The sequence below is a fragment of the Neophocaena asiaeorientalis genome, unplaced genomic scaffold (assembly GCF_003031525.2).
Source record: "Neophocaena asiaeorientalis asiaeorientalis breed wild unplaced genomic scaffold, Neophocaena_asiaeorientalis_V1.1 scaffold194, whole genome shotgun sequence".
Classification (NCBI taxonomy): domain Eukaryota; kingdom Metazoa; phylum Chordata; class Mammalia; order Artiodactyla; family Phocoenidae; genus Neophocaena; species Neophocaena asiaeorientalis.
In genome coordinates, this window is record NW_020172638.1 from 2,818,991 (window position 1) to 2,830,466 (window position 11,476).

Below are 11,476 nucleotides of genomic sequence, written 5' to 3' on the forward strand. Positions count from 1 at the left end.
TCCCACCACCTCCTACAAGCCGAACTCGCACCTGGCCTGCCGTACCCACGCTGCACTGAAGGGAAATAGCGTTTCTCTCCCTCCATGGGATGAACCCCCTCTCCTTCCCAACAGCCCCCTCTGTGAAGCCTTCTTCTGGGTTGCCTCGACACCCCGGGGTTACCTGTTAGCACACTCAGCAGGTGTTCGACCCCTCAGCTTCCCATGGTTTCTCCTCCCCCAGCCTGTCCTCCACTTCACATCGCACCTTCGGGGTCGGCTCCTTCCACCTCCTTTCCCACGTGCCACCACTACACTCGGACGCGCCCTCCTCCCCCTCGCTCCCCTCGCTCCTATCCCTCCCCTTCTAGCCTCCGCTAACTTTCACGCTGCCTCGGCGGCCAGGCCCGGCTCGACGCCAATGGGTGAGTGGGGGGCGCCCGGGTGCCCACCTCAGCCTGGGGGCGGCGCGCCTGTCCCGGGACCGCGGAGCCGAGGAGGGCGCCCCGGGAGCAGGGCCCCAGCTGGTGACACCGCTGTGGGCACGCTGCCTGCGTCGCGCAGCCCCCATTCACTCCCACTCGCGCCCGCGTCCCTGAGCGGCGCCGACGGGAACCCCGCGGGGGCTTGGGCGGAGGATCGCGGGGACCGGCCCGGGGCGGCTGGGGCTGAGGGATGCGGGGGGTGTGGTTGGCTTTTCGGGTGGGCGGGGAGAGTTTTGGCCATTTTTTCGCCCCCGGCGTGCCTTTCTCTGCGTTGGGGACGCAGGTACCAGGAGCTGGTGGGCTCCGGCCCTGCGCAGGGCTTGATGTGCCCGCCTGGCCTCGCCGCAGGGGAAGCCGGAATCGCGGGATCTCGGGGCGGCCGGGGGCCGGGTGCCTTTGCGGGGGGATGACGTGGTGGGGGGCGGGAAACGCCCCAGTACCCGGCCTGGCGTGCGGTCCTCGGGTCCGGAGCGCCTGACCCGCCTCCCTTAGCGTCCCTCTTCCTCCCAGCCCTGACCCCCTCTCTGCCAGCCTGCATTCCTCCAGCCTGGCAAGCTCTCCGCTCGGTGATGCTCAAAGGCCACTTCCCACATCCTCTAAGTCTGCAGGCTTGGGGAACTGGAAACGGTGATTTAGTCCTTGATTTACTGGTCGAAGATCAGTTCCAAGTAGGCAACTAACTGTGAGGCCCCCTGGGTCCCATCTGGTATAGACCCAGGAGTATTGGAGCCACGTTGCCCAGAGGACCTGGCACTTTATTGGGCAATGGGCTTGAGAGTGCCAGGGCTAATGTTTGGCTCACCCAGGTAATATTCTTGCTGGCAGCCAATCTGTTTTCATGCCTCTGGCAGATTACTTTAGGGTGTTTCTAGGCCAAGCATAGGAAGACTGTAGATTATAATAAATCATAGTGAAGTGAGACCTTTCTGTGTTCAGGTCATAGGATTTAGGTAGGCGAGTCAGACAGTGATCAGCCAGCAGTCTTGGGAGGCTCGTGAAGACAGATGCACTGGAAGTGGGGAGGTTTAACCCTGTCAGTTGTTGACAGGCAAAGTTCAAATCCCATTTGTGGTCATTTGCCATAAATCGTTTTCCTTTTCCATAGTGGTGACGATCTGACGGCCTCTCAACTTCAATGTCACTTATTTCTCAGTGCCCTTCTCTGATCCCTGCACCACTCCCAGTCTAAATCAGTTCCTTTCTGTTACCCTTTCTCCTTAAAAAAAATTGGCAGTATTACATATTTATTTGAGTTTAACATTTCTGTCTTCTACTGTAAGCTCCATGACCATGGGGACATTGCTGTGTTGCACTGTTTTGCTCAGCACTGTTTTCTTTGGTACCTGGCACAGAGCAGGCCCTAAATAGATATTTATTGAATCAATGAATGAATGAGTGAATGAATGAGGAGGTAAAATGTTTAGAGTGGGATTTGAGATGCTGGTAGTAGTTTGGGGGCTAAAGATCACGTGCTGTTTTCTTAAGCATCTTCAGCAGTGTATTTGTGATGAAGTACAGGTATTTAACAATTTATTCTGTATGTCTTCCAGTGGAGACACCTAACAGTGCTGTTTCTGAAGCAGGTGTGTGTGTACACACAGGCACACTCCCCTTCCCCAGTCTCCCGTATCTCTTTGGTTTTCAGAAGATTTGTCCAGTTTATCAATTTGATATACTTCCATTCTTACCGGATCTGATAAGGATTTTTCCCTTGATGGATAACACAGTAAAGCTGTATTACATAGTCTTTGATCTGAAAAACAACTGCAAAGTATCAAATCTCTAACACTGAAATGAAGCCAGTTAGCTGTGAAATGGCCTCTTACGAAAGCCCAGTCAGAATGTGCCATCTGAGTTTGCGGGGAGATGCCTTCAGTGCCAGATGCAGGGAAAGGGTCTTGTAACTACAGCTGCACAAATATTATTACCAGTGAAATTTGTGAGTTGTGGAGGATGTGCAAACCCAGCGAAGGATTTCCATTGAAAGAATTCCAGAGTAACAACAAAGTTTGGACTGTCGTTAGCACTGTATCGTATTGGTGGTGCTAGACTGCTTTATGCTAAATCAGCTAAAACTAAAATGAGTATAACGTTTGCCTCCACAAACAGGCTCCAGTTAGAAATGGAAGAAAAGACTCCACCTTTATCAATCATGACCTTTACTTTACTACCTTCCATCCATCATGGCTGGGGCAAAGCCTTGCTACCCTCCTGGTTGCACAGACCTTGCTTATTTCTTCTCAGACGGCTTCAGTTCTTCTTGTGTTACTGACATTCTCTGATTAACCTTCGTATTTGTAATTGTTGTTTTTTTTAAAAAAAATATATTTATTTTTGGCTGCGTTGGGTCTTTGTTGCTGCACGCGGGCTTTCTCTAGTTGCAGCGAGCGGGGGCTACTCTTCGTTGCAGTGCTACTATCCGTCCAATATTTATTGACCTCCTGCTTTGTGCCCAGTGTTGTGCCAGCGGCAGGCGCACAGCACACACAGACCTGCCAGCTTGGGCTTCTCAGTCTAGTGGGAGAGGTGGGCTTGAGTGCAGTACTTACAACGATGTGTAATTATAAGCCCAGGTGGGTCTCCTGAAAGGAGATTAGAGAGGGGGTATCTGACTTAGGCTGCAGAGGGGTAAGGACAGTGTCTTTGAGGAGACTGTGTTTGAGTTGAACTGTGCAAGTTGGCTAGGATGTCAAGTATGCGATGAGTGGGGGCAGCGAGTAGGAGGTGATAGGGTGGGGAGAGTGGCTATCTAGGTATATTCGGGGGTGACTTCCTTAACATCGGCCAGCTCCAGTCTGGGGACTGTTGTTCCCAGCATTCAGAGAATGGACAGCTCACATGCTCTACCCGGGATAGATCCAGAGGAACAGAACAAGCTGCTGAGAACCAAGAAGCAGCACGGCCCTTAATGGGAAAGGTGCAGGGCAGCAAAGTACTGGAATCCTTTCAGTGTGAGAGAAGGAGGGTCTCTAATGCTGTGGTTCTCAGAATGTGGTCCCCTGGTCAGCTGCTTCAGCCTCCCCGGATCCTGTTAGAGATACCAGTTCTCTGGCCCCAATTCTACCCACTGAGTGGGCAACTCTGAGGGTGGAGCCCAGAAATCTGTGTATTCATGAGCCCTCCAGAGGGTTCTGATGCATGGTCAAGGTCAAGTGTAGAACCTCATTACCTTGCAGATGAGAAAGCTGAGGTCCAGAGGGCGCGGGTACATGGGCACTCTGGTCATAAAATAAGATGCTGTTATAAGTGACATAAGACCTCAGAGAAGGAGAAAAATGTGCTCCTAGTTCAGAACAAGCCTCTCCTGGAGTTACTAGAACAGTTCAGTGTTGATTCATCCATGAATCCAGTCCAAGCCAAACCACCTCCAGCACCTGGGCATTAGTGACGCTAGCTGGCCCATCTCAGTGTTAGTCACTTGGAGTATCACACAGGTGTTTCCCATCATCCCTTTTTCCCCCTCCGTCATCTTTACAAGGGGCATTAAAAATATATTATTAGCATTATGAGGGTTTTTGATATTTGTTTGTGATTTTCTATACCTGGTTGCCTGTATTAGCTTCCAATTGCTGCTGTAACAAATTACCGCAAACTTGGTGCCTAAAACACCACAGGTTTATTATCTTGAAGTTCTGGAGTTCAGAGTCCAGCAAGGTTTCATCAGGCTAAAATCTAGATGTTGGCAGGACTGCCTTCCTTCTGGAGGCCTAGGGGAGAACCCCTTTTCTGTTTTTTTTTCCCAGTTTCTAGAGTCTGCCCACATTGCTTGGCTCATGGCTGCCTTCCACCTCCCAGGCCAGCAATGGGCCAGTCACGTCTCTCTCAGTGTATCACTCTGATACTGATTCTTCTGCCTCTCTCTTCCACGTTTAAGGAGGGCATGAGCTGCATTTGTTTGGTCATTGTGTCCCTGTGCCTGGCTCGTGGTAAGCCTAAAATTAAGGTTGGTTGAGTTCATTATTATTCTTGACCACCTAGCTAACTTCCCCCAGGTGTGTCCTAGACATCTCAAACAGAGCCTGCTGCAAACTGAGCTCAGCATTTCTCCTCCATAACACCCATCCTGACTCATTCATTCCCCATGTCGTTGCGGGTATTACCACCTATCCTGTCATTTCCATCGGTATCTGCTCATTGCCTTGCCTCTTCTTCCTTCCCCCTGCCCCTATCTCAGCCCCTTCCAAAGGGCAGTCAAGTCCCAAATGTTTCTGGAATTGACCCCATGCCTTGACTGTTCTGCAGATGCTTTCCATCCTGAATGCCTTAGCAAAGGTTTCATGAAGCTGAGTAGTCACCCTTGCCTTCTTCTGTGCCATGCTTGTTCAGGCCTCTGAGCCTCTCCCATGTCATTCTCTTGATGGGGAATAGATTTCACTCTCTTCTCTGCCTTGTAGTGTCCGTGTATTAGTTTCCTCTTTCTGCTTTAACATGACTACAAACCCAGTGGCTTAAAACAACATAAATTTATAATCTTACACTTCTGGGAGTCAGAGATCTAAAATGTGTTTTACTGGGATGGTATCAAAGTGTTGGCAGGGATGTGTTTCCTTCTGGAGGCTCCAAGAGAGAAATCATTTCCTTGCCTTTTCCAGCTTCTAAAGGCAGCCTGTATTCCTTGGCTTGTGGCCTCATCACTCTAGCCTCTGCTTCTGTCCTCACATCTCCTTCTCTCTTACTCTGACCCTCTTGCCTTCATTTTATAAGGACTGTTGTATTATACTGGGCCCACCCGGATAATCCAGGACACCCTCCCCATCTGAAGACCCTTAGTCACATCTGCAAGGTCCCTTTTGCCACGGAGGGTAGCATATTCACAGGTTCTGGGGACTAGTATGTGGACATTTTGCGGGTGAGTATTATTCAGCCTACCACACCCCTTATTCATCTTTTGAGGCCTGTTCCAAAGGTTTCTGTACAACACTTCGTCTTGTATTAAGTCTGTTCATCTCTGACTGGGTGTCCCCAACTACACTGCCCTGGCTCATTGCCTGGCATACGGTAAGTGCCATATGTTAATGAATGAATGAATGAATGAATAACCCTTTCACCCAAGTACAGTTGCTGTTTGAAATTCTCTGAGGCTATTGGCCGCCAGGAGTGTGTGTGCACTTCTGTAAAATCCCCCAGGCAGAGCGTGATGACAAGGTCTGTTTGCTGACAGTTCACGGTGGCTTGCACTGCAGTGGGTGAGAAGGGTAGTGCCACATGTGTCACATGGCTTCAACAAAGATCTACAAGTTTAAGATAGCAAATTCTCTCTGGCAGTGATTCTAGGGGGAGAGCCCCTTTTCTGTTGTCTTTTTTTTCCAGTTTCTAGAGTCTGCCCACATTGCTTGGCTCATGGCTCCCTTCCACCTCCCACGCCAGCAATGGGCCAGTCACGTCTCTCTCAGTGTATCACTCTGATACTGATTAGTGATGACAAGGTCTGTTTGCTGACAGTTCACGGTGGCTTGCACTGCAGTGGGTGAGAAGGGTAGTGCCACATGTGTCACATGGCTTCAACAAAGATCTACAAGTTTAAGATAGCAAATTCTCTCTGGCAGTGATTCTCAACCAGGGGCAATTCTGCTCCCCCCTCCCAGGGGACATTTGGCAGTGTCTGGAGGTGGCAGCTGGTGGGGAAGGGGCAGCCTACTGGCATCTGGTGGGCAGAGGCCAGGGACGCTGCTCCACGTCCTGCAAGGCACAGGTAGCCCCACCACGGTTATCCGGCCCCGAGTGCTGGGGAAGCCTGCTCTGGGCGTTACACAGATGGTCAAAGCATCGTTTCCTTCCTTCATCCTCAGCTGCTCTGGAACATAAGGTTTTCCCCTGTGGCCACAGCCTTTGTTTTATGAATGAACCAAGAAGTCGCTGGAGAGCAGGACTCTTTGGCACTTCTTCACCATCATCGTTTTGTCCTTTGAGTAGAAAGTGTCTTAATACAGCTCTTGATCCCCTTCTGTCCATACCTGGGTCGTGAAGTTGTTGAACTTGCTTCTTGCATGTGTGGAGGGACATTTGGCAGTGTCTGGAGGTGGCAGCTGGTGGGGAAGGGGCAGCCTACTGGCATCTGGTGGGCAGAGGCCAGGGACGCTGCTCCACGTCCTGCAAGGCACAGGTAGCCCCACCACGGTTATCCGGCCCGAGTGCTGGGGAAACCTGCTCTGGGCGTTACACAGATGGTCAAAGCATTGTTTCCTTCCTTCATCCTCAGCTGCTCTGGAACATAAGGTTTTCCCCTGTGGCCACAGCCTTTGTTTTATGAATGAACCAAGAAGTCGCTGGAGAGCAGGACTCTTTGGCACTTCTTCACCATCACCGTTTTGTCCTTTGAGTAGAAAGTGTCTTAATACAGCTCTTGATCCCCTTCTGTCCATACCTGGGTCGTGAAGTTGTTGAACTTGCTTCTTGCATGTGTGGCTCCCCTGATGTTTTGCCTTCCTAGTGGGATGTGCTTATATGCTGGGTGACAGATGATGAGTCCTTTTGCCACCCACGCATGGGTCCCTGGAACCAAAATGCTGGTAGGGCCCTTGGCAGTCATGGCCCACACCATCAGATGATGGAACTGAGACTCAGAGAGGCAAAGTGACATGAGCCCCCAGCTGCAGAGCCCAGCTCCCTTTCAATATGAGAGAACCAGCCACCTGTATAGGTGCTCAATAATTATCAGGCTCCCGCTTCCCCCCAGTGAGGTGCTTTCTGCAGCCTGTTCCCCTGGTAAGTTTTTTTAAACAGCTTTATTGAGATATTACTCAGATATCATACAGTTCACCCGTCTAAAGTGTGCAATTCAATGTTTTTCTGTATATCACATTCATTTTTATTTTTAAATATTTATTTATTTTTGGCTGCATTGGGTCTTTGTTGCTGCACGCGGGCTTTTCTCTAGTTGTGGCGAGCGGGGGCTACTCTTCATTGCGGTGTGTGGGCTTCTCATTGCAGTGGCTTCTCTTGTTGCAGAGCACGGGCTCTAGGCGGACTTCAGTAGTTGCAGCATGTGGGCTCAGTAGTTGTGGCTCGCGGGCTCTAGATTCTAATTATTCCAGCTAGTTCTCAGTTTTGCGCCTGGGGCTAGAAGGAGGTGCTTGAAGCTTGTTTGGGATGAGAGCTGGGAAAGTCTGCCCTGGCTTCGCTTCCCCCCCCGCCCCCGCCCCACAGCCAGCTTCTCCATGGATCCGACTCTAATTATTCCAGCTAGTTCTCATTTTTGCGCCTGGGGCTAGAAGGAGGTGCTTGAACCTTGTTTGGGATGAGAGCTGGGAAAGTCTGCCCTGGCCTCGCTTTTCCCTGCCCCACAGCCAGCTTCTCCGTGGATCCGCATCTTCTGCGCCAGACCCTTCTGGATGCTACCTTTGGCTACCTTCTGCTTGAGTAGTTTCCGTGCTCACTTGGCGAAATTCACTGGTCATGAATAACTTTGTAAACGGGCTTTGCCTTTCTCCTATTTTGATCATTAAACACACACACACACACACACACACACAAAACCTCTTGACAACTTGAACAAAATGGGACAGTTTTCACCATTTAACCAGTGATTTCTCAGTGGCCCTTTGTTCTCAATAAAATATTAGATGGAGCACAGAGGTGCAAACCCAAAGACGTCCGTCAATTAGCTCATCAGTGGTACCTAAGGCAGGTTGGGCAACGTGTTTGTTAATTGACAGTGACCTTTTTTTTCTTTTTTTTGGCTTAATTGCTACCTTTGTCGGGAATGAAATGAAATGAAAGTAATTAGCTTTGGTTGGGGGTGGCGTTGAGAGGGGAGAAGGCAGGTAGGTGTGTCACCAGTTGAAGAAACAATTTGAAAGGGGCTGCAGTTTGCCCTGTTTCATGTTTGCTGGGCAGAGACACTGCAGCTGCTTGCCGGAGAAGTGTTTAAATTGTTTTTTAGAGTTAGTTTTTAGAATAGGTTATACATCCACATGACTCAAAATTCACAAGGTGAACAGTGGTCACTAAAAAGTCTCCTTCCCATCCCAGTCCTCCGGCTATCCAGTGACTCTCCCCATATACTGTTGATATTTCCCGTGAATTCTTCCAGGGAGACTTGGTGCCTATACCAGCAGATAGGTATTTCTGTTATCCTCCCGCCCCCTCCACTTCACTTCTTGATTAATTGACCATGGGAGGACTTTCTAGCTGGTGATCTTTTCCCCTGGGGATGTGCATGGGAACCCTGTGCCTGGGTTCTCCCCATCCGACTTTGGTGGGGAGACAGGTGGATTGTGGAAGCGTTCTCCAGGAAATTCTGCCGTGCACTCCTGATCTCAACTGAGCTGGGTGCTGAACCTGCATCTTACACGATCTCGACCTCACTTCTGAACTGAATTAGGAGATGTCTTCCCACTTTGATGTCGTGTGTGTAGTAAGGACTTTCTTCAAGTGAGGAAGCCAAGCAGAGCCTGCTAATCTGAAAAAGGGGCTTATTCTGGGGCCACAGGGGCCTCTCGTGTAGCCCAAAGGCCCCAAGGAGTCCCAGAACCAGGGATGGGCCAGCTGCCCGGTGTGCCCTTCTGCCATCTCTCCTCCCTGCCCCTGTCCCCTTTCTTTTTTTTTTTCTTTTTATTTTTTTGCGGTACGCGGGCCCCTCACTGTTGTGGTCTCTCCCGTTGCGGAGCACAGGCTCCGGACGCGCAGGCTCAACGGCCATGGCTCACGGGCCCAGCCGCTCCACGGCGTGTGGGATCTTCCCGGACCGGGGCACGAACCCGTGTCCCCTGCATCGGCAGGCGGACTCTCAACCACTGCACCACCAGGGAAGCCCACTGTCCCCTTTCTTTGTGCAGTCACTCATGGGGTACGTGCCACAGTTCCAACCTCTTGTTCAGAGTTACTTGATTCGATCCCAGTTCCAGATTCCCATTAGGGTGACTCCGAGCCCCATGGAGGGTGTCACCCCCTGGAGACACACAAGTGGCTGCTGTTCTCCCACATCTGTGAGGCAAGGGACTGCCTGGTTCCAGTCCTGTGTCAGTGTTTAAGGAGGGCCTCCTCGGTGCCAGGTGAATGCTAGGTGCTGGGACAGTCCTGACCAGAACGCAGCCCTGTCCCTCGGGGATGGGGATGTCTGGGGGCCACTCCTGGGGCAGGTGCGATACATGCGGATGCTTGAAAGCCATAAGCCAGCATACCTGAAGGTGCCCTGTGCCCACTTTTCCTGGCTTTCTCTTGACAAAGGGGCGGTTGGTGTGAGGTGGTGCCTTCAAGGGTGATCCTTCAAGGGTGATCTGGCCACCTTTGGAGTCCCCCTCACAAGGCTCCCCTGAGGGGCGGCTCCTGGCCTTGCTGGGCACCGATATGCTTCCGAGCAAATCACGGCTGTTTTTACCCTTTGAGACCCTGAGTCGTGTGACTGATCTTGGTTTTTTCTTTTGAGTTGGCAGCACTTAAAAAAGTGTGGATGTGACTTTGGGGGCACTTGGAGGGGTCGATGCATTTGTGACAGGGGGCAGGGTGCATTTGTGACATTGTCTAGCTCTTTTAGGGAGCCTGTGGGTTTTTAAATGGAGGAAAAGATGAAGACGTGAAAAACAGCCACCGCCTGGCCTGGTGAGTTAACCGCTGGAGCCGGGTGATGTCGGTGAAGGGGGCAGGGGACTGTGGCTGCTGTGTCCGCTGTCCGCCTCTCTCCGCCCTCCCGCCTTCTCTCTTCTCTTTTTCTACTCTGTCCCAGGTCTCTTGCCCCCCTCTGCCTACACTCTCTCCCTCAAGCCCCTTTCTCTCCTGAAATCCCCCCTGCCTCACAGCCCTCCCATTTCTCCCTCTAAGCCCTGCCCACATGGTACTGCCCCTGCCTCAGCATCTTCAGCTGATAGCACCGCCTCCTTTGCGCTGCTGGAGCTGGGTGAAGCTCGTGTATTCAGTGCAGTCTAAGGTCAAGATGGCCACATGAGGATGTGCGGGAAGGGCTTCTGCCCACCCCTCAGGGACCGGGTGACCAGCTACCCTGCCACTGAGGGCGGTTGTCTTAAAGGATAACCTCTTCTCCTACGATGGCATAGAGGGCTCCATCCCTGACTGAGGGGAGGGGCAGATTCTAGGATGGGTGTGTCTTATTCTAGTTCCAATATTCTCTAACCTTGAAAAAAATTGTTGTTATAAATATATAGTGACTCTATAATAGAGTTTAGAAAATAGGAAGCGGGAAAATTTATTATTATTATTTTTTGTTGTATGCCTAGTTCTTCCCTTCCTGCTACCCTCTAGACTCAGTAAAATCCTCTTTAAATAATGTCTTCTGGTCCCAGCCACACGGCAGAGTATTAAGGGGAGGTCATGGTGGTGGCCATGTCGATGCCTAAGAGCCCTGCAAAGTCAAAGGAGTCTGGAAGCAAGAGAATTTAAATCAAGCCCTCATACAGTACCCCAGTACAACCACTTTCATTTTATTTTGGTGTATGTCTTTTTAGACTTATTACTATATACTTGAAGATAATGTAATATATGGATAATATTAATATATGTAGTATATATAATTGTACATCCTGGTTCTTTTGTTTGTTTGTTCGTTTTTACTTCATAGTCATCTCCAAAGCTAGTGTTTGTAGTAGCTGAATATGTGAGTTCCTGAATCTTAACTTATGTAACCATTTCCCTACCATCTGAATATTTAGGTTGCTTCCATAATCTTGATATTATAAGTAAGGATGCGTGGACACTATTTTCCTTTTTATCCTTTAAGGAAATCAGGTTGTACACAGGGTGACATTCCACATCCATTCTTTGTTTCCGTAGCCTCCAAATGACTGGAATGGCCCATGCTGATGAATATGATGGTAAGTCCATGAGAGTCATTACATGTGCATTGGCAGGGTACTTGCCATTCCTGTGTTTGCTTTCAGTTTTAGTTCAAGAAACTCTGCTCATATGGCTTATCATCCCTTCTATGCTGTGTGTGTGTGTGTGTGTGTGTGTGTATGTGTATGTGTGTGTGCGCGCGCGCTCATGTGTGTGTGAGTGACAGAGACAGAGAGAGAGGGGAGAGAGGGAGACATCTCTGAAGGAGACTGCTGGTGGGGCTT

The 11,476-nt window shown here is 50.4% G+C and overlaps 1 long non-coding RNA gene across 1 annotated transcript; it reads left to right on the forward strand.

Moving 5' to 3' along the window:
- Positions 1-349: 349 nt before the first annotated feature.
- LOC112395981 (uncharacterized) lies at positions 350-11,226 on the forward strand. The gene is made up of 3 exons (XR_003002477.1): positions 350-404; positions 9,940-10,004; positions 11,190-11,226. It is a non-coding gene; the product is annotated as an uncharacterized LOC112395981 (long non-coding RNA).
- Positions 11,227-11,476: the final 250 nt, after the last annotated feature.